Source organism: Tupaia chinensis, unplaced genomic scaffold (genome assembly GCF_000334495.1).
Source record: "Tupaia chinensis unplaced genomic scaffold, TupChi_1.0 Scaffold145916_1, whole genome shotgun sequence".
In the NCBI taxonomy this organism is placed as follows: Eukaryota; Metazoa; Chordata; class Mammalia; order Scandentia; family Tupaiidae; genus Tupaia; species Tupaia belangeri.
This window is the reverse complement of record NW_006205774.1, coordinates 517,552-542,863: the sequence shown is the minus strand read 5'-3', so window position 1 is coordinate 542,863 and position 25,312 is coordinate 517,552. Positions and strand designations below refer to the sequence as shown.

The window sequence follows — 25,312 nt, the reverse complement described above, 5'->3', positions numbered from 1 at the left end:
TAAGAAAAGAATGGGAAGACATATTCAAAACACTGAAAGAAAAACAATTTCAACCAAGTATACTATACCTGTCAAGTTTATTCTTCAATTGGGAAGAGAAAATAAAATCATTCTCAGACAAAGGAAAACTGAAAGAATTTTTTAACTATGCCAGCTCTTCAAGAAAGACTAAAAGTAGAAAAACTTTCCCAGGAGACTAAAGAGAGGAAAACAGAAATACAAGAGCACAAAATAACCAAGAAAATTGCTAACAAAATGGCAGGGATAAGTCCGTAGACACCAACAATAATGCTGAATGTCAATGGATTAAATTTTGCAATGAAAAGAGAAAGACTGGATGAATGGATATAAACATAGGACCATCTGTATGCTGGTTGCAAGAAAAGCATCTCACTAATAAAGACATACATAGACTGAAAGTGAAGGGCTAGAAAAAGATATTCCATGGAAATCAAAAAAAGACTGGAGTCATGATACTGATATCAGACAAAACAGACTTCAAGACAAAAATGTAAGAGACAAATAAGAACACTATGTAGTACTTAAAGAACTAATCCACCAAAAAGCAATAACGCTTAGAAAATATCTATGCACCCAACACTGGAGCACCCAAATACATGAAAGAAAGACTGCTAAATCTAAAAAGAGAGATAGACTGCAACACAGTATTCATTGAGAATATCAAAAACCCACTGTTTCGTCTGACAGATCATCTAGATAAAAATTAAGCAAAGAGGTACAGGATCTAAACGGTACTATAAATCAAATGGACTTAACAAATATCTTTAGAATATTGCACTGAGCAGTCACAAAATACACATTATTCTCACCCCCACATGGAACACTTTCAAAGATCAACCACATGATAGGGCATAATATAAACTGTTACAAATTCAAAGCTATGGAAACTATACCCAGCTTCTTTTCCAACCCAAACTTATAAATAGACAAACACATGGAAACTTAACAACCTACTCCTGAATAACTTCACAACTACTGAAGAAATTTTTACTGAAATCAAAAGATTCATTGAAACTAATGATAGCAAGCACATGAGTTTTCATAATGTATGGCACACAGTGAAAGCAGTCAAAAGAGGGAAGTTCATAAAAATTTGTATTCACAAGAAAAACTATTGAAACGTGGAAAATAGACAACCTAACAACACATCTCAGGAAGAAGAACAACATAAAGCACCCAAAAATATCGAAAGAAAACAAATAATAAAAATTCGAAGGAACTATATAGAGAATATACAAAACCAAAAGATGGTTCTTTGAGAAAATAAACAAAATTGACACACTGTTAACTTGACTAACCATGAAGAACAGAACAAGAAATCAGATAAAATCAGCAACAAAATAGGCAATATTACTATGGGCATAATGGATATAAAAGATCATGAATGAGAGCAGCTATTGGTGCAATGGCTATGCCGCTGGACTCCCATGTAGTCAACTGCGGTTTGAGTCCTGGATCCGGCGGCTTAAACTCACGCCAGGCGTGTGTGCATGTGTGCCCAAGATCCCAAGAGGAGAATGGAGGAGAAGGGATTGTGGCATGACCATCCCCCCTGGGGGGTGATTTTTCACCTACTGTTTCTCTGTCTTTCTCTGTCTTTCTGGCGAGCGCATGCGCCCTATAGCAAAAAACTCTCAAAATAAAAAAAAAAAAAGATCATGAGAGAATAATACAAGCAATTACATGTCAGCAAACAAGGAAATCTAGATGAGATGGATGAATTTCTGGACACATATGATCTACCAAGTTTGAATCAGAAAAACATCAGAAGCCTGAATAGAGCAATAAACAAAGAGATTTCACTAATAAGTAGTCTTCCAACAAAGAAAAGTGCAGGTCTTGATGGTTTCACGTCTGAATTCTACAAAAATTTAAAAGAAGAACTAATCCCAATTCTACTCAAACTATTTCTAAAGATCCAAAAGGAAGAAATCGTCCCAAATTCATTCTAGGAAACCTCCATCATCCTGATTCCCCGAAACAGACAGACATAAAAACAACAACAAAAACACAAAAAGTTCTCGATAAGATGCTAGTAAATTGTATTCAACAACACATTAAAATATCATACACCAAGATCAGATAGGCTTTATTCCAGGGATGTAAGAATGGGTCAACATACATAAAACGTAAATGTAATACAGCACATTAACAGAAGGAAAGATAAAATCCAAATGATCATACCAATTGGTACAGAAAAAGCATTTGATAAACTAGAACATCCCTTCATGATTAAGATCTCTAGAAGAGACATTGTTCCACACAAAGGCCACATAAGGAAAGCCTATAACTACCATCATATTGAATGGGGGAAAAGCTCTAAGCTTTTTCACTATAAACTGGAATAGGACAAAACTGCCCATTTTCCCCATTTCTTTTCAACATAGTACTGGAAGTCCTAGCCAATGCAATCATCTGGAGAGAGAGAGAGAGAGAGAGAGAGAGAGAGAAAATCCAGAAGAATGCACAAAAAACCCTCCTGTAAACTATAAATGAATACAGTAAAGTGACAGAACACAAAATCAATATACAAAAATCTATAGTTTTTCTACACCAAAAATAAATACAATGAGGTAGAATTGAAGAAAGCAATCCAATTCACAGTAGCCATGACAAATAATAAATAAATAGATAGATAGATAGGAATAAACTTAACCAATGAGGTAAAAGACTTCCATAGGGAAAACTATGAAAAACTGAAAAAAGAAATTGAACATGATATACAAAAGCAAAAAGACATCCTATGGTCCTGAATTGCAAGAATATAATCAAAATGTCAATTCTACCCAAATTAATCTATAATTTTAAAGCAATTTTGACAAACTAAAAGATAGTTTTCACTAAACAGAAAAAGAAATCATAAAATATCTGGAATCATAAAAGACCCTATATTACCAAAGCAATCCTGTGCAAAAAGAATAAAATAGGAAGCATCTCACTTCCCGACCTCAAAACATATTACAAACCTGTGATAATCAAAACAACATGGTACTGGCATGAAAACAGTCATGCAGAACAATGCAACAGAAGAGAGAACCTAGAAATAAACTCCAAAACATATGGTCAACTAATTTTTGAAAAAGGGCAATTCAGTAGGGAAAATAAAATCCCTTCTTTGGTGCTGGAAAAATTTTATGTTCACCTGAAGAAAAATGAAACTGGACTTCTATCTCCCATCCATAACAAAAATCAACTCAAAATGATTCAGAGATCTAAATGTAAAACTTCAAACTATAAAACATAGGGGAAACTCGGAACAAGCAATTGGTGTAACGGTTAGGTCGCTGGACTCCCATGTAGTTGACTACGGTTCGAGTCTTGAATCCGGTGGTTTAAACTCACACGTGCCCAAGATCCCGAGAGGAGAATGGAGGAGAAGGGATTGCAGTGTGGCCATCCCCCCTTGGGGGTGATTTCTCACTTTCTGTCTCTCTGTCTCTCTCTGTCTTTCTGGTGCACACATGCGCCCTACAACAGCAAAAACCTCTTCAAGAAAAACCATAGGGGAAACTCTTGGAGAAATTGGAGAAAGCCAAGACATCTTAACTAAGACCCTCAAGCACAGACAATAATCCAGAGAATAGAAAAGTGAGATTGTATCAGGCTAAAAAGCTCTGCACAGTAAATAATAATAATAATAATTTATAAAGTAATCTGCATCATCTGTCAGAGGGAACAGATAATCCTCAGAATGGGAGAATATATTTGCAAACTGTGCCTCAGATAAGGGACAGAAAACCAGAATCTACAGGGAACTCAAGCAGCTTACCTGCAAAAAAAGTTAAACAATCTTTGGGACCAGCAGAAAACCCCATATGGCCAAAGGGTTCAAATTCCGGCCCCAGAAACTCGGAAAAAAACATCAGGTTCATGTGTGTGAGTACTCAAAATCCTGAAAAGATTGAGAAATGGAGGAGAAGGGACCAATCATGGTCACATTCCTTTGGTTATGTTTTCTCCCCTTTCTGTCTCTCTCTCTATTGAGACAATGTGCCCTCTGGCAGTTAAAAAAAATCAAAAGAATACATTTGTTGAAGTTAATAAAAAAATAGGAGCATTAAATACTATAAGATATGTTAGAGTATTTTCTTTTAAATTTAAACATTATCATAGCTATCATTACTTGCTTAATTATCCTCTTCATAATAATGTCAAAGTTTTGAGAAAAATGTTTGAAAAATATTTCATAAAAAATGTCAAACTCTTTTCTCAAAAAATGATGAAATATAATTTCTAGGGAAAAACACATTCATTCTTTTTTGGTTAGAAATATATCCGAGTGGGACTAGCAGTTAGCATAATGGCTATGTCCCTGGACTCCCATGTTTTCAACTGTGGTTCGAGTCCTGGACCTGGTGGCTTAAACTCATGCCGGGCACGTGTACGTGCGTGCCCAAGATCCCAAGAGGACAATGGAGGAGAATGGAATGCAGCATGGCCATCCACCCTGGGAGGGGGGTGATTTCTCGCTTTCTGTCTCTGTCTCTCTCAGTTTTTCTGGTGAGTGCACATGCCCTATAGCAAAAACCTCTTAAATATATATACATATGTATACTCTGTAGTAATTTTCTTAAACTATTGGGAGGAAATATATCAAAACGTTAATGACTGTATTTAAATAATTTATTTATGGCAGTTTTGATTTTTATTTGTGCTTTGCTGAATTTTAAAACTTTCCATAATATACACATTTTATTCTTTCTTTTTTAAAAATAAGTGTATTCTGTACATAATTGACAAATAAAACAAATATTTTATTTTTAAAAAAGAAAGAATAAATAAAATATTTGTTGTACTTGTCAATTATGTACAGAATACACTTTAAGTTTTGAAAAGGAAGTGGGGAAGAAGGAAGAAGAGCCATCACCTCCCAACTAATGCTGTTTACTTTCTCTGTTGGAGATGACCACCTTTCTCTGAATCAGATGTACAAATCAGTTTGGATTTCCTAAGTTGGAAGAGAACAATTTGTAAGTAACTAAAAGTGTTGCTGCAAAAATGGCACTCACATCATTGTGGAAAGTACATTTTTGATAACTGTCAAAATGAATGAGATGTATTTACTGTAAAACTATCAAATAGATGAAACTTCATGGCTTTAGATTGCAACATTATGAGTACCAATATACTATAAATTGAAGAACTGAATAGCACTGCTTGGATATCAAACACATTTGAGTGAATAGATTTAAAGATTGCTACAATGCTGGGTGCACATTATGATCAGCTAACATAGAAAATCCAACTTCTTGCACTTATTCAGTATCGAAATTAGGCAGATTATGATTTTTCACGTGAACATTTCATTTAGGTGTTTCTCCATCATGTCTTCTTCCTCCTCTTCTTCACAATATCCATCTGTTTGCTGTTCCAGTTCTTCTTTTGTGATCATTTAGAAATTATTCCCACAAGTGTCTTACCTCTCCACTTCCCCTCCCCCAAATTTCCTTTCCTACGCTCTTGCCCTCCCAGACTCTCTTTCCACTTTGTGTCTAGTGTCCATTACAATTTTTAATACTTTCGTGTTCTCCAGACTTTCAGTCTCTACCATAGAGTGTGGACAGTTGGTATATGTTAAGTGGAGACATACAATGTTTCTCTTTCATAGCCTGACACTTGTGGGACACAGATAAGGTTTATTATCTGTTGACAAGGATGTCTATAATAGTCTCAACTGGGCTGAACTGAGCTGTAAATCATGCTGGGTAAAGTTTCTTCACAACCTAAATGATGTATAGTGATTTAATGTATGAATAGTAATAGAAAATTTAAAAAAATAAAAAAAACCAAGATCCTGGCATTTGATAGAAAGTGGACAAATATAAAATATTTGCTGCTAAGTGAGTAATCAGGCTATGAAAGAGAGGCATTGTATGTCTCCACTTCATATATACTGATTGTTCACACTCTATGGTAGAAACAGAGAGAATGGAGGATATAGATGCATGGAAACTGGTGAGGGATACTGAAGACAGAGTGGGAAGAGGGTGGAAAAAAGGGAGAGATTATGAGGAAAGAAATTAAGGAGAAAAATAGAGAGATAAAACATTTATGGGAAACAGGAATGCATTATTACCTGTTGATGATAATGTGTATACTATACTCAGCTGAACTGGTGTGAAGTGTATTCATGTTGGGTAAATTCACTTTACAAGCTAAGTGATGTACACTGATTGAATTTATAAAATAAATTTAAATAAATAAGATTTTTAAAAAGTGCCCCATGAGGTAGGTACTATTGTTATCGATGGTACACAGATGAGGTAACTGAGGCACAGAGAGGTCAGAAGCTTCATTAAGATCACACAGCTATGAAGTGACAGAGACAGTAATCTAATCCAGGCTGGCCACGTCCGGGTTAACACTCTCAGACATATACTTTGCTGCCTCTCTTAAACCTAAGTCTGTCTAATTAAACTATTCTCCCTCAGAATTGAAAACACATTTTAAAGTTTTATTGCCCATATGCCTCAGTGCTTCTGGAGCCAGGGAGGAAGGACTTCCTCATGTGACCATGACTCCTATCGGAGCATAAGCTGCTTAATGTAGGGGTTGCTTGTCCTGCTCTGCAGTCATAGTGCCACCATGGACCTTGACACCCAGGAGGAGACCAGGAATTTTTGTTAAATAACACTTTCCTCAAAACTCACATGACCTCATTGTATCAAATTTATTTAGCCTAAGATACACACAATGTGTTAACATGGCCATAAACACAAAACAGTAACATAAGTGAAACCTCTCCAAACATCTGTAGAAGTGCCTAGTACTTACACAGTTAGCAACAGACAGATGGATTGGCTTGGTGGCACAGCAGCAATGTGCTGCTCAAAGGAAGTTGGATCCGTATGAAGATCATGGGTTTGGTTCCCCAGTAGAACAGTACATGTCAAGTCCATGTGCCCATAATCCTGGGCGACTGGAAAAGCTGGGGGAGGGAATGTTGTGGTATGGTACCCTACTAAGGATGCTTGTCTGAATTGTCTTTCTCTTTCTGAGTCTCATGAATGAAAAAAATAAAATAAAATCTTTTTTAAAATAAAATAAAAAAATCATTCCCATTTCCACTACTGTGCTGGGATGGGTCATCTTTCCCGGTCACTGTCTGTGTCTGAATGCCGTTCTCCTCTTGAGCCTTCTGTTCCATGATTTCCTGGTCCTACTTTTTCTCACTGTCTGACTTTTCCTCACTGTCAGACTTCCAGTGCTTTTTGGTTTCAGATTTCTCATCTTTCTTTAGGTCTGCTTTTGGTCCTTTATATTCACGTGTGTACAGAGGCCTGAAGGAGTCAATGAAGCCCACGTCAGCAGTCCGATTTGGCAAGAACCCAAAGTGGTGCCTTCCTCCAGGTATGAGCCAAATGCTGAGAAACAGAATGCAATGAGCAAGAGCAAGGGGAAGAATGCTGGCTACGAAGCAGCCTGAGCCCACACTGAGGTAATAAACACCTACTCTCATCTCTGCTGGCCAAAGTGTGAAGAGGGTAGCTGCTATTACTGCAATCACAAGAATTAATCCCATGATAAATGTTTTAAAGTGAACTGGGTCATAGATCCACACATATACCTCATGTCCATCCAGAAAAACTCGATCATCCTGTGGCTCAAGTTTGAATCTTTTCTTAGTTTCCTTCTTTTTGAGAGTTCCTGGAGTTTTGTCCTTTTTGAATTCTTCCTTTGCCCCATCTTTTTTTCCCCTCTTTTTCCTTTTTTATCTTTTCATCCTTTATATTGTTTTTCTTGCTCTTTTTACCTTCTTCTTTTTCACTTTCAGATTTTCCTTTATCTTTTTCTTTCTTTAAGTCTTTATCACACTTCATTTTCTTTATTTTCCATGCCCAATGGAAAACTGCTTCTTTAAAAGCCTATTGCAGTAGTCAACCACAGACTCCTTGGTTGTAAACAAAGCTTCCTCTCCTTTCTTGGCCTTTGCCCACTTTGAATTCAAAAGGCAATTCACTGCTTTTAAAGCAATAAAATAATCAACCCGGTGGCCCATCATATTTGTGGACTTCATTGGAAAGTTAAATTGAAAATACTTGGCTATAGCCTTTTCTTCTTTAGATGGTTCACCAACTTCCTGGATCTGCTTCTTGTGTCACTTGCATTCCGCCATGTTGGCTGCTCCACTCGGATCCCTCTGACATGTAGCAAGCCACATTTTATTCTTTCCACAAGAAAAGAATTTTCATTTATTTTTAGGACTGCTTAAATTCAGGGAACTAAATTAGATTTGTCATATAAAATCAAAAACACAACATTGTCCAAATTTCCAGAGAATATTTCTCTGTATAAATATCTTTACAAGCTGCATAAATAAAACACTTCTTCTGCTTGAAAATTCTAGTCTTCAGTAAAAAGACACCAAAAGTACCACATTGGTAATTCAAAAAGTGTTAGGTTTCTTGGTTTTTAGATGTTACATAAAACGTTATAGAAGTTGAGCTAAAAGTAAGACAAAATGTGTACTTAATTTTATCCACTGTATGACAATTGTTCACCGAAATATTGAAGTGTTTCATAATAGCTTAGTATTTAAGAATATTAGGAAGAATACCAAACAAAAGCAAAACAAAATACTTATTTTTAACATTCTCTATCACACTAAATAATTTAAGATTAGAATTCACCATAAGCACTATCTAAAAGTGCACTTAGCTATTTCCTCTCTCCTTTAATCTCAAGATTAGGATGACATATACTATGTTTACATGAAAGATGTACAAAGCTAAACTTCTAATTACCACTATTTTTTAAACATTAAGAGGTCATTCTAAATTTACTCTATACTGAGTCATGTCAATGAAATCCTGTACTTCAGTCTTTGAGTGTCTGTTCTTTTTGAGAGGTTTTTGCTATAGGGCACGTGCGCTCGCCAGAAAGAGAGAGAGAGAGATAGAGAGACAGAAAGCAAGAAATCCCCCCCCAGGAGAGATAGCCACACCGCAATCCCTTCTCCGCCATTCTCCTCTCGGGATCTTGGGCATGCATGCACACACGCCTGGCATGAGTTTAAGCCACTGGGTTCAGGACTCAAACTACAGTCAACTACATAGGTGTCCAACAACATAGCCATTACGCTAACTGCTGGTCCCTGCTCTTGTTGATTTGTTTTTCTTTTCATGATTGTATCAATCATCTTTAGTAGAATAGTGGTCTTGATGCAGCAATTCTCATAGGATTTCTAGGCCTTTAGCAAGCTATCGGGACATCTCATTCAAATCCCAGCTCCAGACACTTGAAAAAAACATCAGGTCCATGTATGTGAGTACCCAAAATCCTGACAGGATTGAGAAACGAAGGAGAAGGGATGCACCTCAGAAACTGCAAGCTCTGCTGGTTGAAATTTTGAGAGGGAAAGTAGGGAAAAGGTAAACGAGCTGCTAGAAATTTGGAGACATCACCATTATTCTCAATCTTCTGTGAAAATGAATTGCCAGAGGGCACGTTGACTCATTAGAGAGAACTAGAGAGGGGAGAAAACAACACTCAAGGGTCATGTTCATGCCACAATCCCTTCTCCTTAATTTTTTCCAAAAAACCAGATATTTGGAAAAACTATTCCCAAAGTATGTAAACTTAAATAACATTTTAAAAAGTAAATTTAAACCACTAATTCCCATCATTATATTACACGAATTCATTACTTGAATAAAAGAAATATAAACAAATCTACAGTAGGATGTTATAATCATGTTTACATGGATTTTGTAATTACTGTCTCAAAGAATAGCAGGAAAAGCTATGACATCATTGCTCTCTAAATCTTTATAGATAACATGAAAGGAAATCTTTTGGAGATATTCACCCTCCATACACATCACTCCTAAGGAATACAATGTACTCTAAAATATATGTATTATGTATTAGGCTTTAGAAGTCCCTGGAGATTACACAGTCCTTCTTGAGGGATAAACATTGCATTGTTTCAGCAAATTCCATATTTAAAGCCTAATTTGATTTCCATGAGTTATAAAGTTTTCCATACTAGATAAATATATAAAAATTGCAAATTTATAGATTTTGTAAAACTTTAATCAGTGGCATTTAGATCATTGCTATCATTATTTATATCAATCAAAATCATTTCAAGTTAACTTCCTTTTTATTATACATAGTGCTGATATGGAATAAAAATTTAAAGAAATAATGGTAACACACTGTCCCCTAGTGGAGGTGAAAATGTTTAGTGCTTATAAATTTTGAAAATTGTAGGAAAAAGCAATCACCTACTGGTTGGGTTTGAGATAAACAAAACAACCCTCTTCAAGTGAAAATTATTTCCTTCTTGTTCCTCTGAGTAAACCAAACTGACTCCCTAAAACCTAAACAATAAAATATTGTTGAAAATTCACTTGGGTTTTCTGATTAACATAATTATCACCCAACAGTTTTAGTTTCCTTTATTCTCTGTGCTTCACATGACAACTTGCTATACAGTAGGTGCTCAGCATTTGTGGAAGGAGGTAAATGGCCAGCAAAACCCTGGGAGGCAGGACTGATACTTTGCCAAACAGGAGCAGAGAACAGGGATATGAGAGGAACTAAGGTATGAAGGTTCAGTCAGACTGCAGTAGGGCAGCTGGAGGAACAGATCTTTGTTCTGAGAACTCTGCAGTTCATTATCATGCCAATTGTTTCTATATTTGAGAATACTTGTACAGTCAATGTAAAAAAATGACTTATTTTCTGTAAGATCTTTTCTTATAATATTAATCATAATGTAAATCACACAATTTAAAAATGTTAAAAAAATGATACTTCTTTTTCCCCTGACCATAGGTTGTGTGTTCACCAGAAACAGAAAGAGAGAGATAGTGAAAGACAATGTGAGAAATCACCCCACAGGGGATGGCCACTCCACCATCCTTTCTCCTCCATTTTTCTCTTGGGATTTTGGGCATGTACACACATGTCCAGTGTGATTTTCAAACCACCAGATATGGGACTTGAACCATGGTAGGCCAAATGGGAGTCCAGTACCTTAACCACCACACCACCTGCTGGGTCTGAAAAAGTGATCTTACATACAATGTCTCTTAATTAGCAAAATATGTCTCTTATTAAACATACTTATTAAATTTTGATCCTGCAAAACTCACTGGACAATGACTAGGTCCTGCTAGTTTTCCATTATGGTATCCCTCCCAGTCATACTCTGATCACTCCAAGCCTATATCTGTACTATCCTCTACCTGGTCTACTCACTCTAGGATGTTCTAACTGCTCAGTCTTCTTTGCCTTTGGCTACTGTGCTAACCTTATTAGAAAAACATTTTAACTATGTAAAACTCAGATTATCTTTAACACTTCATCTTAGCATCCAAGGAATCCACAATCAACTCAAATCCTCTAATGGTAATTCCCAATTCTTTATTGTGTAGAATCTCCATATGGCTACACTGGTATGAGTACTGTTACTCTTGTCCCCATAAAATTATTTCCTAATATCTCTCTAATTTATATACATTTTTAGACAGCTATGGAGACTTCCTCTTATGAATTTATCTATTTTACTGAACATTAATCATTTACATTATCCTAGTATTTTTCAAAGTCCCTTACTAATATTTTATTAGGTTTTTATAATAACTACAGACCTTATTTTATCAACTAAATCATAAGATATTAAAAGATAACTCTCAAATTATATTCTAATTTCAAAGTACTGTATACATAAATATAAGCTACTCAATAGATATTTGCTAACAATACTGATAAATTAATTATATAGATCTGACTTTAAGACACATTTGGAATGTCAAAGTTCTTAGGTAAAAAATATATCATCATGAAAATAACTTTTTAAAAATAAGAAAAAATACATGTATATGTATTGAAAACTACAAATAGTGTCAAAATAAGGAATCTGTCCTATATGTTTCCCTTCCTGTGAAAGAACACCTATTCTAAGAGGCAGTACAAATGATACTGATAACACTACACTAATATACCCAAGTCAAGAGGAGAAGTGCAGATGGTGAGGCAAGCATCTTCTTACATAGGGTGGCTGCATAAGGGAAAAAGCTACACACTAGTTATTGGTGGGCAATGTGTAGTATTTGGTTTTCAGTCAGGAAAGTTTAAAGAAAATGTTTCATGAGCCAGCAGGTGGCATGGTGGTTTAGGTGGCTGAAGCCAACATGGCCAACTGTGTGGTTGTGGAATCCCAGACTCAGTGGCTTGAAAAATACTCTGGGAATGTATGTATGCATGCCCAAAATCCCAAAAGGAGAATGGAGGAGAAGGGATTGCTGCAAGGAGCCATTGTCCCTTAGGGTGCTTTCTCACTTTCTCTCCCTCTATCTCTTCCTGGAAACTGCATATAAAATAAATACATAAAAACAACTTCAACCAAAGAAGGTGGACAAAACAAAATTAATCTCATATCAGAAGAGACTTCATGTAGATATTAAATAAATATATTCTGAATTAAACGCCTCATTAAAGTTGGTGTAAACATACTTATTAAACAAGGGATTAAGTAAAAGGCAGACTTAAAAATATCTACAACTCATAATAAAAGGATAAAAATAGTAACAGAAAAGTGAAGGCACTAATTAAAAAGCTAAATTATACAAACAAAACCTGAAGAAAAAAATGTAGAAGTCACTACAGAAATGAAGAAGAAAATATTTTTAATTGAATTAAAATCAGGACCTGCAGATAGTATATAATGCCTTTCAAAACTAGTAAAAGGCCATCAAAAAGAAGCCATATTGAGATAACAGATTCAAATCTAAAGATAAAAATTCAATTGGCTCTGGCAGACAATACAGATTATTTTTCATTGGGTGAGGACAGTTTATGCATAACTTCATTAGAATGCTAAGCATCAGGAGACAATGGGATTTAAGGAAAAGACTGTTACCAAAGCATTTTGACTATAAGAGAAACAAAAAAAATCAGACATTGTGTAACATATGGGGACTCTAAAAGTATTTCAATTAAGGTAGCCTTTCCTTAAAAAAAAGAAAAAAGTTAAAAACTTATTCAATGATAAAACAACAAGGAAAAAAGAATGGAAACTTCTTTATTCATTCAATGACTATTATTCTATTTAACTTTATATATTCATTTATTTATTTATTTTAATTTGACCAGAGAGGGACAGAGCTAGAATGAGAAAGAGAGAGAGGAAAAGTGAGAAAGAAAAAAAGAAAGCCACTTGGCCTAGGACTTGAACCATGGTCAGCCATGTGGGAGTCCAATGCCCCTAACCACCAGGCCACCTGCTGGCCCCTCAATCAAGATTATAAAAAGATAAACATAAGTTTTTTCCTGATGGAGCATGTAGTTAAGCAAGTCAGACAAATACATAAACATGAATACAAGCTAGAAACAAAACAACAGAGTCATTTAGCATAGAAATGAACTCAGTACTAGAATTTTCAGGTACCAAATATTTTTGAATTATGCAAAGTATTTTCCATAAGTAAATATGGAATAAAAAATTAAGCAATGCAAAGCTCTCAAACATTTATAGATATAAAACATTAAAAATATAAATCTTACAAATGAAAAGGATTGTTGAATTTATTTAAAAATCTCTACGGGTGTCAGGAGGTAGCATGGTGGTTAAGGGTGATGGATTCCCACATGGCCACCTGCAGTTCAAGTGTCGGGTGTGGTGGCTTGCTTTCTCTCTCTCTCTCTCTCTCCTCTCTGTCCCCCTCTGGTCAAATTTTTTTTTTAAAAAGTAAATGAATAAATAAAGTTAAATAAAATAATTCTTTAAGAAAAACATCCCTATGAATAGATAAAATAATAGAGTAGATGAAGCTGAAGAGAGAATTACTGAAACTGAAGACAGTTGGGAAAATTACCCAGAATGTCTTTTCTTTACTTAGAGAAGACAAAGCAATAGTAATATATAAGGAAGTTGAGAGAACTAAAAGACATAATAAGTCAAAATAAGTTGGAAGACATGTTTAATAATAATCTGAGAAAGACTAGAAACAACGAAGAAAAATAAAAGAGATTCTGAAAAATTTCTGCAAATTATGTAAAATAATAATTTGTTCATAAAGACAATTGAATAAATTTCAAGATGTATAAAAAGAAAAATTTACAAGTAGGTAGATTATACAGTAACTGTGGAACACTAAATATAAAGAGATCTACTTAAAGCAGTTAGAGAGGACATAGCAACACAGGACCAATAATTAGACTGAGAAGAGTCTCACAGTTATAACAAAAATGCAAAGGCAATAGTTTTGAAATGCTTTAACCAAAAACCAAGTGCTAACCCCTACAAAAAAGTAAACTATCAAACTAGAATGTATCCACCCTCTCATATACATACCAAAAACCTTATTTTTCAAGAATTAAGAAAATACAGGCTCCATCAGATGAACAAAATATAGACACTTATTATTAATAACCCTTTTGACCTTAAAAGATACACCTCAACTGGGAGAAAAGTCATCTCAGACTGAAGGCCTATGAGGCAATAAGGTATTAAAAAACTTTATCAAATGGTTTTACAGTAAGTACATAAGGGCCAGCAGGAGGTGCAGTGGTTAAGGCATACATGGCCAACCCCACTTCAAGTCATGGACCTGGTGGCTTGAAACTCAAAATAGGTGTATGTGCATGTGTGCCCAAAACTCCAAAAGGAGAACTGGAGAGAAGGGATTGCAGGGCTATCCCCACTGGGAGTAGAGTGACTTCTCACTTTTCTACTCAGTATCTATCTCTCTGCTGCTCTTTCCAGTGAGCACACACATTGTATGACAAAATCCTTTCAAAAAATGTAAATCTGAAAAAGCAGTCTCCAGAAAATAAAAGTAATGTTTACATACAGAGAATATCTATAAAAATACAATTAAAATACTGGATCGGAATAGCAATATATGGGCTGGGACCAGCCATTAGCATAATGACTATGTCGCTAGACTCCCACGTAGTCGAGCACAGTTTGTGTCCCAGACGCAGTGGCTTAAACTCGCGCCGGGCGTGTGTGCGTGCATGCCCAAGATCCCGAGAAGGGAGGAGAAGGGATTGTGGCGAGGCCATTCCCCCTGGGGGGTGATTTCTCGCTGTCTGTCTCTCTGTCTCTGTCTTCCTGGTGAGCGCAAGCACCCTATAGCAAAAACCTCTCTCTCAAAAAAAAAAGAATAGCAATATATGGGGTGAGAGGTGAGTAATTAAACTCAACATGTTCTAAGATCAATGAAAGTCATGGATGAGTGATTAAGATTCTAATATCAGATTTTCACATAAATTTGCAAAGTAAAATTTTAAAAGGCCTACTAAATGTCTAAAACTAGGATGTGAAACCTCTTAAATAAAGAGAGAGAAAAGGGAACAAAATATAATTGGGGCTTCCAGATGAGTAAAGCCATTGGTACCTCTCTCAATATTTTTTTTTTAAATACTGAACAAGATCAAATAAAAGTACACACACACAATCACAACATATTCACACTACCTTCAGTAGTGTGAATATGAAGACAGAATTCTCAAACTTCAAAATAACTGTAAATTAAAAAAATGAGAGATAACCACCAAATTTCAATGAGCAATCTCATGTTATTGTCCTTCCACAAACATTTAGGCAGCTAAGAGCAGGCTAGAAAGAAAGAAGAAAGCTACTGATGGCTGATTTAAAACCACCACCAAAAAAAGTAAGCCTAAGTAAAGTGTGAAAATACTAAAAAGTGTGAGAGTAGAATCAGCATGGCCATAAGGAAAGGATTTAGAAACATGCTGAAAGTGGCAGTCTTTTCCAGGGAGAGAAACACACAAAAAAGGGAAGAAGCAATTCCCTGCAATGGAATAGTCATGGAAAAGGAAAGGATAAAACTCGGGGTTCTGAAAAAAAAGAAAACTAAACAATGAGAGGGGACACAATGCCTTTACTACTAAAACAAATTAATTAAAGAAGCCGAATTTTGCTAAACTGACAGAAGAGGGCAGTGTTGAATAGGTGGTGTGACAGTTAAGGCACTAGACTCCCTCCTGGTCAACCATTGTACAAGTTCCAGACCTGACAACTTGAAAATCACACTTGGTATGTTTGTGTGAATACCCAAAATTTCAGGACTAGAATGGGGAAGAAGGGATTGCAGCAGGGCCATCACCCCAGGGGGCTGATTTCTCCCTCTCCCTCTCACTGTCTCTATTCTCTCTGGTGAACACAAGTGTTCTAAAGCAAAACATTTTTTTAAAGGAAGAAAAGAATAAAGAAAGAAAACGGCAAATTCAGTAACATTTTTGCATAGTTATGACTTTCAGAATGATACAATTGTTTCACACTCTCTTGAAAATAAGCAATTAATATAAACCAGGTTGTAGGTATAATACAAAATGGATTATTAACAATATAAAATGAACCTAAATGTACTATAACTAGATAATCAAACTAAAGTAGGAAAGGAAATAACCTCATTAAATTTGGGCAATAATATTTTTATTCTACACTTGAAAACCAAGAGTTACATACAATTAGTGTATTCCGCTTAGTAAATTTGTTTTTGGAGAAGTAAGGGTTAGCAACACTGAAATTACATTTAAATATATTCTAGGGTAAACAAATTAAAGAACATAATGTTGTTAAAAAAAGGTTATCAAGAAAAAAGGAGGCTAGAAAGATCTTACAATACTGGACTAGAAACATAGATTTCAGTATGAATTCATAGTTTGTTTTTGATAGAGTATGTATTATGTACAAATACACAGAAACAAATACAGAAATAGATATATATGAGTATTTCTGTGAATAAAAGTGAATTTATCTCCTGGTTCTATCTTGTGAAAAGGCTTACAAACACTCACTCACCAAGAGCAATGAGCACCCTTAGTGCCTTGATAATGGTTTCTAAATATCCTTCTCTCAAAAGAAATTTAGGTTTCTTGAAGAAACTGCAGACACCAAAGCTGGGTGAGGAAAAAAAAAAAAAAAAGAGTCTGAAATACCTTTTGATGTCAAAAAGTTAAAAGTTTGTCAAAATCTGATGAGGGCACTGCAAAAGGGAAAAGAAGAACAATAAGGGGTCCCCAATGGTCAAATATAAGACAACTAGAACAAAATTATGAAACTATGGAATTGAATCCATAAAATAGAACTAATACACATCAGTCCATTCAGATAGATAGATTAGATTAGATAGATAAACAAATTGTTGGATGGATGGATAGATGGACGGAAAAGTGTGGTGGGAGGAAGATAGGTAGGTAGATGGTGTAGAAGAAAAAATACTTCTCCTTATGGTAGAGTTCCAATTAATACATTTAGAAAGAGTGATAGAAATTAAAAAACCAACATTTGACAAGCAATAGCACATAATGGTTTCTAACAAGAATCACCAATGCATACTTAGCATGCAAAAGACTAATAAAAAATTAGATATTTATATTGTCTCAAGGTATCTTCCTGCAAGATAATTATTAATCATAAAAGGAAAAGTAATTTTTTTTTAGTATAAAACCTGTTGGCTACTACTTTAACCAAGCAATTGAAATTATTATTATATTGAGGATAAGAAGACAGACATCATATGACTCCAATATGATGTGCTAAGACCACATTATTTTTGTGGTACTATTTTAAAAAATTCATGGTCTGACAAAACTGTAGAGGAATGATAACTAAGAGATGTTATACAAAGTAATAGGCTGGTATATATTAAAAGTATAAAATTATGAAAGACAAAGGCAGAATAAAGGAGAAAAATATAAAATTATGAAAGACAAAGACAGATTAAAGGAGACTGAGAAGACAGACAACAAAATGCAACAGAAAATATATTAGTGGGGCAAGCAACACAATTGAGTAAGACTTGCAGATTAGATAATAGAGTTATGTCAACATTAATTTCCTGATTAAAATAGTATGGTGATATTTCATTACTATGAATCCTAGGTCAAGAGTATACAGAAATTTTTTGTACTACTTTAAAACTTTTCTATAAAGTTTGAATGATTAGAATATGAAAAGTTCTAAAAATGAAAACAAATAGTTAAGAATATGAGAAAAATAGGACTGAAAGCAAAAACTAACAAGAAAGAAATAAGTTCAAGTGTTTTTCTGATTTCAATAAATACAAATGGACTAAATTCATGGCCAGAAATACAAAGACTGTCAGATTGGATTACACATTAAATGTAGCCATGTGACCTTCATAACAGCCACATCTAAAACCCAAGAACACCAAAGGCTGAAAGTTAAGTGACTGAAAAAATCTGAATCCCTCTTTACTCCTGGTGTTTCCACCTAATGATTTTAAAACATAAAATTCCATCCTTATATTACACAAAATGTCAGTTCTTGAAGTGAAGATGTGTAAAATTTATGGTAGGCTGTTAGAATCAAACTTACATGAATTTTGTAGAACGCCGCCTTAAAGACTAGGGGAATAATTAGGATGCCATTCTTTATGTCTTTATTTCCATCCACTGTCTGGCTCCCTATGCTACCATGTAGCTATACACCTCCACTTTTCTGTACATATTAAGTGAAGCCCAATCTCTCTCCTGTATCTTAAAACTCCACTGCAGTAGTTCCTTGAAAATGTCTACAATGTCCTGCTTGTTGTCTTTAACAAGTACCAGAATATTTTTCTTTAATATAACAGAAAAAATTAATCAGATATAGAGACATAAAGATAGACAACTGTTGTAAAAGATTATGAAGCAAAGCAGCATGACTAATAGAGTATTTTAAAAATTTGTATCATTTAAAGTATCAATGTACTGCAAAATCTTGCAATGTGAAGAGGTAATAAGTAAGATGAAAGTGGGACTGCATTTCTCATTTTACACAAAGACAGTCAGTAGTCATGTGAAACAGGATTGTATCTTACAAAATCATCAGGGTAACAAAGGTAAAACCAAAATAAAACAAAACAAACCTGTAAGATAAATTCCTTTATTTAGAAACTTAAACCCAGAAAGCTTGAATAACTTATTCAAAGTCACACAGATAACTGAAAATTCCATACTTTAAAGTAGAATCTATAGAATCCAACGACTTAACTACATTAGGAACATCCTTATCCAAGGAAACATGCTTTGCTGTAAATTACCAAGGTTTAAATCTATTAATGTTTTTGCACATTTATTATCAACTTAAAATATTATTCTCTTGAGACTTAAATGCTTAGGCAGCATAAAATGAACTGTGTGGACTAATACACACTCATACCTCCGTGATTTGTATATTCTGCCACCACAACTGGAAAAAAAAGTTACTGAGATAATTTATGTTTTATTACATGAATACAAATAAGAGAATTAATCTCTTGGGTCAATCATAAAAACACTAACTTGAATATGCAAACACTAATGATTCCAGAATCTGAACATCTAGACAAAAGGTAAAAGGAAGCATTTTTCAGTGAATGTTAATAGAGTAATATTTTTTAAAGGATTCTATAGAACAGATGCAGTGGACATAAAGCAAATATTTATTGAGTCAAATATCATTTTCTCTTATAATTTATATCATCACACAAAGCCATTACAAAGGTAGGCAAGGGGCCTAGTCAATTTCAGAAATTGTCATGCCATAAGACAGTAAGTCACAAAAGACAACAAATGCTGGTGTTAAGTTGCTAAAGTAAAGACAAAAATACAATTTTTAACCAAAACATATATTGATTTGACTGTTACGGTTGCATGGGTTTGGCACGATCCTAGGCAGGATCTGGTTTATATTGAGAAATGATGAATGTTTGCTTTCTCTGCCGACATGTTTTCAGTGAGGTGTAGAACATAGGAAAGGCTACGCAATATTTAATTATTGCTCCAATATTATAATAAACTGAAAAAGATCTGGGAGAACACAAATAAGCAGCACATTAAAAACCTCCTGTGGCACCCTGGATACTCTACAAAGGAAATGCTAACATGTTTTCCATTCACTCAGCCTAAAGCATAATTCTCCAGTTTCCTGGATATACTAATTTCATAAAGAATAATTTAAGTGTTATATAGAACACACACAAATCAAAAGAGAAAGAAGGGCTACAAAATCTTTCTTCCTTTTAATTGTTTATTCTTTCTGATTGGGACTGGAAGGCCTTTAAAAGACAAATAAATGTCTGACAGCTATAAATAATTAAAATAATAGCAAAGAGCAATAATTACAAGAAAAGAATGTCTCTGTTCATTATACACCGTTCTAAAGAAAAGAGCAAGCAACACTACTGAATATTGAACAGTAACTTAGGAAGCAAAATGATCAATGATCTCTATAGGAATACATCAAAAGTAATTAAAAGTCAACCCTAGAACAATGATAAGAAGTGCTTATATATAGCACTCTTATGATACACATATTTCTTTCACAGAAATAAATATTTATTTCTATGACTTAAAAATAAAAGAAAACTTGAACTGAGAAACCTAGACTCAGATTTGTTTTGTTTGGATTTAAGCACTTATTACTTAGATAAGTCATCATTAGGGGGACCAAAAAGACACACACATAAACTCATGTAGATTACCCACTAAAACTCTAGCTTACACTGGCATTCATATAGATATGATAACATATTATCAATGATTGTTTTTGAAATAATAGGTCTTGTGAAGTTTAAGAAAGGAAGAATGGGGAGGTTTGTCTAACTGTAATGGGAGAAGCCTTAGGGCTTGTTCTTCATGTTCCCAATAATCAATACTGGTGAAACATCCTAATTAAAAATCATTGGTTTTAAGGTAAGGTGACAGTTCCTTTGTATCAGTTTATGACATATTAAATTTTTTTCTGTCAACAAAATATATAGTATATAGTAAGAATAATGTGAATGGTTCAAGAGGGAAACAAAATATTGTTTGAAAATAACAGTAAAAAATTTGGTTTTGGCTGGGCACATTTTAACATATAATTTTAAGAGCGTACAAAACAATGTAAAAAACTTACTTTCTAGTAACATTAATTGCTTACCTATAAATCTAAAAAAGTTGTGAGAGATTACAACTATAATTGATAAATGCTATGCTTTAATAGCTTTACTTTTTAACACTCGAAGAAGCATAGCTTTTAAGTCTTCACTTTCTTCCCTTCAAAACAATTTTCATTTCCTCCACTTCGATATGTTGCTGATTTCCAAGATGCATGAAACATTAGTAACTCGGTCTAAGTTGTACAAGAGGTCTATCAAATAAAAAACAGGCCCTAAAGGACTGAAATTTCACTGAAGTCCAGAGGTTAGTCTTATGAAGACTTGCTCTGTTTGTTAAGAAACAAGATTCAAAAACCTCAGTAACTTAGAGCTCTGTCCAGCAACCTCAATTTTCACATTAACCACAAGAGGCCAAAGATATTTTTAAAAAAATAACTATTGTATAGCTCTTAGCAGAGGACCACCCAACATGCTAGGCCACCCAGTAAATATCATGTGATTAGTGATGATAAACTCTGAAGTATGGACTGGATGCCAAGTTGTACAGTGCTTAAGAGGCATAAAAAAAAGTCATTGTATATCTCTGTAAAATTCATGAATTGGGGATTTAAGAGATCCTGAGTTTGTAGAGGTTCAACTGCTTTACTTAAAACTGTACATAAAAAAAAAAATTGACAAAGTGAGGTACAAATATGTTAAGGATGTTCCTAGCACCAAAAATTTTACAATATAATATTTTAATAAATATCAAAATATTTAAAAATGTGAATTAAATTTGAGCTACACAATAAACATTCATCCTGTTTTTAAACTACTCATCACCTCTTTTCAAGAGTCACTCAAACATGTGAATTGCCATTTGAAATATACTCCTTATTTTTATTCAGGGATGGAGAGAGAAAGCCACAAAAGTTAAGAATCATTCTTTTTTTCAAACCTAGAATTACTTTGAAATAATTATTAAATATAAAGCAGAATTTTTAAAATGTAGTAACTATGTAATTTCTGTTTTTTTTTTTTTCTCAGTTATAAAACTCCCAAGCATAGCTTCAGTCATTTACTCTGAGGACATGTATATAATGTAAAATTTCTCTAAAAATAGCTAATTTCTTTCACATAACCCAATAGAATAATTTACAAGTTCATAAAACCAAACTCGATGAATCACTAGAGAGTAGTCACCACAAATTTGAAGATACTGTGAGTAAGATAATAGTGAAGAAAGATGGCTTTCAGTAACTGGATTACAAGTAATGAGAATTATAATAGTTGACTCTGGCAAACAAACAAAAGTACTACTATAAATTCTAAGTATATTTTTAAAGATAAAATCATGTTTTAAAAAAGTTTTCCAGAGTATGTGTGTTCCCCCTAAGAGACAGAGGGAAACTGAGAAAACTGCCTCCGCAGGAGATGGTCACATCAGAATACTTTCTCCACTTCTCCCTCCTCTTGAGATTTAGGGCATACACATGTGCCCAGAGTGTTTCTCAAGCCACTGGATCTGAGACTCAAACCACACCATTGGCTATGTGGAATCCAGCCGCCTTAACCACCATACCACCAGCCAACCCTGAAATCAATTACTGTATTTTAAAATTTTTATTAAATAGGTTTTCTAATAGACATGACTTGTGAACATATCAGAGAGTCCCAGCCTCTGTGGCACAATCCCTGTTGTACAAAACTGCAATGTTGGAAGCCATATTGCTGAATGCAGGTTTGAATGTCCAGCCCAGTTGACCTGAAACACACTCAGGATAAACATGTACCTAAAATGCTGACAAGCTGGAGGGTTGGGGAAAGGGAGTCGCAGTGTGACCAGACCCTGCTGAGGGTGCTTCTCTCTCTCTCACTCTTTCATGTGCATGAGCATGTGCTCTTTTCATGAATAGACTTTAAAAGTATATTAGAAAGATAAAATTTAAGATTGTTAGGATTTCTTATGTCAAGAAATCATCAAAAAGCAAGATCAACATGGTAGCCTGAGGGTATATGCCTTTCTCATCTTAAATATTTACAGATGTGCGTTGGTGATAATGGTGGTTGAGTCACATGCACTATGAAAGTGTGCACACATACTCACACACATAGATATATGGTAATACTGGAAGAAAAAGGAGAATGCTATCATGTGAATAGGAATTTTTAATAGTTTCTGAAAAATAGAAAAAGATGGGATTGGACTGGAAACATAAAGTACAGGTCAGCCCATCCATGTTACTACTGTGTACCTACGCTGCAGTACGGTATCACTGCGTGATACTGGAACCACATGAGAAGACCTGGGATTCAGATCCCTGGTTGGTAAAAACACATTAGGCAAGTCGGCATGGCTAGAAGGCTAAGGGGGAAGGTCTTGGTATGACAAGACCGTATCAGGAGACTATGACTGACTAAAGAATGAATAAATGAACCAACCAAGCAAAGTCCAAATAATGCACAAGGTAAGAGTCTGCAGAAACTAATTCTGAGTTTATTTAAGTTTGAGAGAAATAGTATCAAAAAGCAGAAAAAGGTCTTAGGCCAATTTTCAGAGTAAACATTGATGGAACTATGTTCTTACTACTCCATAGGTAAGCCTATCCCTTATTCCACACCTGCATTAAAGAACTAGAAATAAATATGTTCACTGATAGTCTAACACAGATCATATGGCACTTGGTTCAGAGAAATAACAATGCTTTTAGGTTGTCAGAAAATCCCTAAAGATACCTGATCCAGTTTCAGTAAGACAATGCTTTGTAAGGTGAAAGCCAAATGGAACATGGGGGTTTGTCTCCCAGGCTGATTTCTACATGCTGTCCATGTATGCATGCCTGTGATCCCCGCTGGTTGGGACAGGCTTGGGGTTAAGGTGGGGTGGGGGAGTATAGAGAGGGCTGAAGTATCAAGGCATGAAACCCCTTTGAAAGTTCTTGTCTTTCAGAGGTCAAAGGAAATGGAAAACAAAAGAAAAGCATAAGGAAAAGAAAAGAGGATGCCCCCATAAAGAAGTGAGTTATCAGCATTTGTGCTCAAATGCCTTAAATGTTCTCCTGCCTCAGAGTCAGTGAAATATACTCTGGTTAATTCCAAAGATTAACAGTAATGAAATGTTTGTGGAAGGCTGATATTATAAAATAAAATCACCAAATTTAACAAACATTAAAATGTTATATTTTTAATGATTCCATTCATAAAAGTTAGCAGCTTTCAAAATGTGGCCAATAACCAGCTAGAGATGCAATTAAAAAAAAAATCACAATAGCAAAAACAAAACAAAAACCCATAAAATGGTTATGAGGAGGTCTTGAGAGATGTCAGGCAAAACACAATGCTTTCAAATTAAAACTGACTAATCAACAACAAAAATTAGTAATTTTAACTCAAAACAATTAATTTCACTCTACATTTATAGAATATTCAAAAAGAATAAATCAAAAACTATAATGTTAATTAAACTTTATTTATTTGGAATTTATAGTTAATGTTATTATTTTTACATTTATTTTTATTGACTGGTAGATGAAATTCTACATGAATTTTGGTTAACATTTCAGTTAAAGGAATACGTTGATATATTATTGAGGACATCATATTCAACTACAGCTACAAAGCAATCAGCTTGGCTGCTCTCAGGTATTATTGTGGGATTTAGAGATATCTTCACAACTTCTCCAATGACCATTGATCAAGAATTCCATGTTTTCCCTTCTTTCTCAAAAAGATAAACATTTTTTTTAAGCTTTAGAGTGTCCTTGTTTAGGGAAATGAGAAGAGTATTTAAAGGAAAGAATCTGCTAACAAAAGTTAGAGTCTAGTAGCTGTGGCTTTCATGTAAGCAGAGAAGACAGAAACCAAAAGGCTCCTAATGTAAAATTGAGAAATCAGGAGACAAAAACAAAGCCAAAGGAATAACATGACAAAAAAGTTGGATTTTGGCAACATTATAAAATATGTGAGTATTTAGTGGTAGAGAAAAATGTCAATAAAATAATTGAAGAATCCATACTAGTAATGAACAAAATTTTTAAAAAGTCAAATATGTTGCAATCACAAGCAATTATGATAATCATGGAAAGAAAAGGCAAAGTTACTATGACTGGGGATACAATGAGTGAAAGAAGAAAAAAGGATAAACCGGTAGTAGCAAGTGATACAAAAGTAGAAAATAATTATTTTTATTTCATAGTTCAATGCTTACTGTATAAATTATTTCGGTCTTACAGTGCAGTTCTAAACAAGAAATACTGGTATATATTGCTTCAATTATTGTAGCTAAACTATAAGAGTAAAATCATACAAGTAACAGATTGAGAATTTTAGCAATCCATCCAACTTTTTTTTTTTTCTTTTTGAAGAGATTTTTGCTATAGGGTGCGTGTGCTCACCAGAAAGACAGTGAGAGAAAGAGACAGAGAGCAAGAAATCAACCCCCCTCCCCGCCCCCGAGAGAGAAT

At 34.5% G+C, this 25,312-nt stretch overlaps 1 protein-coding gene and 1 pseudogene across 2 annotated transcripts in view; both read right to left on the bottom strand.

The window, feature by feature from the left end:
• Positions 1-25,312, bottom strand: part of CRPPA (CDP-L-ribitol pyrophosphorylase A) — a 359,812-nt gene that overhangs the window by 7,486 nt on the left and 327,014 nt on the right. The gene's annotated exons all lie outside the window — the stretch shown is intronic.
• On the bottom strand, positions 4,906-8,137 carry LOC102493260 (translocation protein SEC62 pseudogene; annotated as a pseudogene).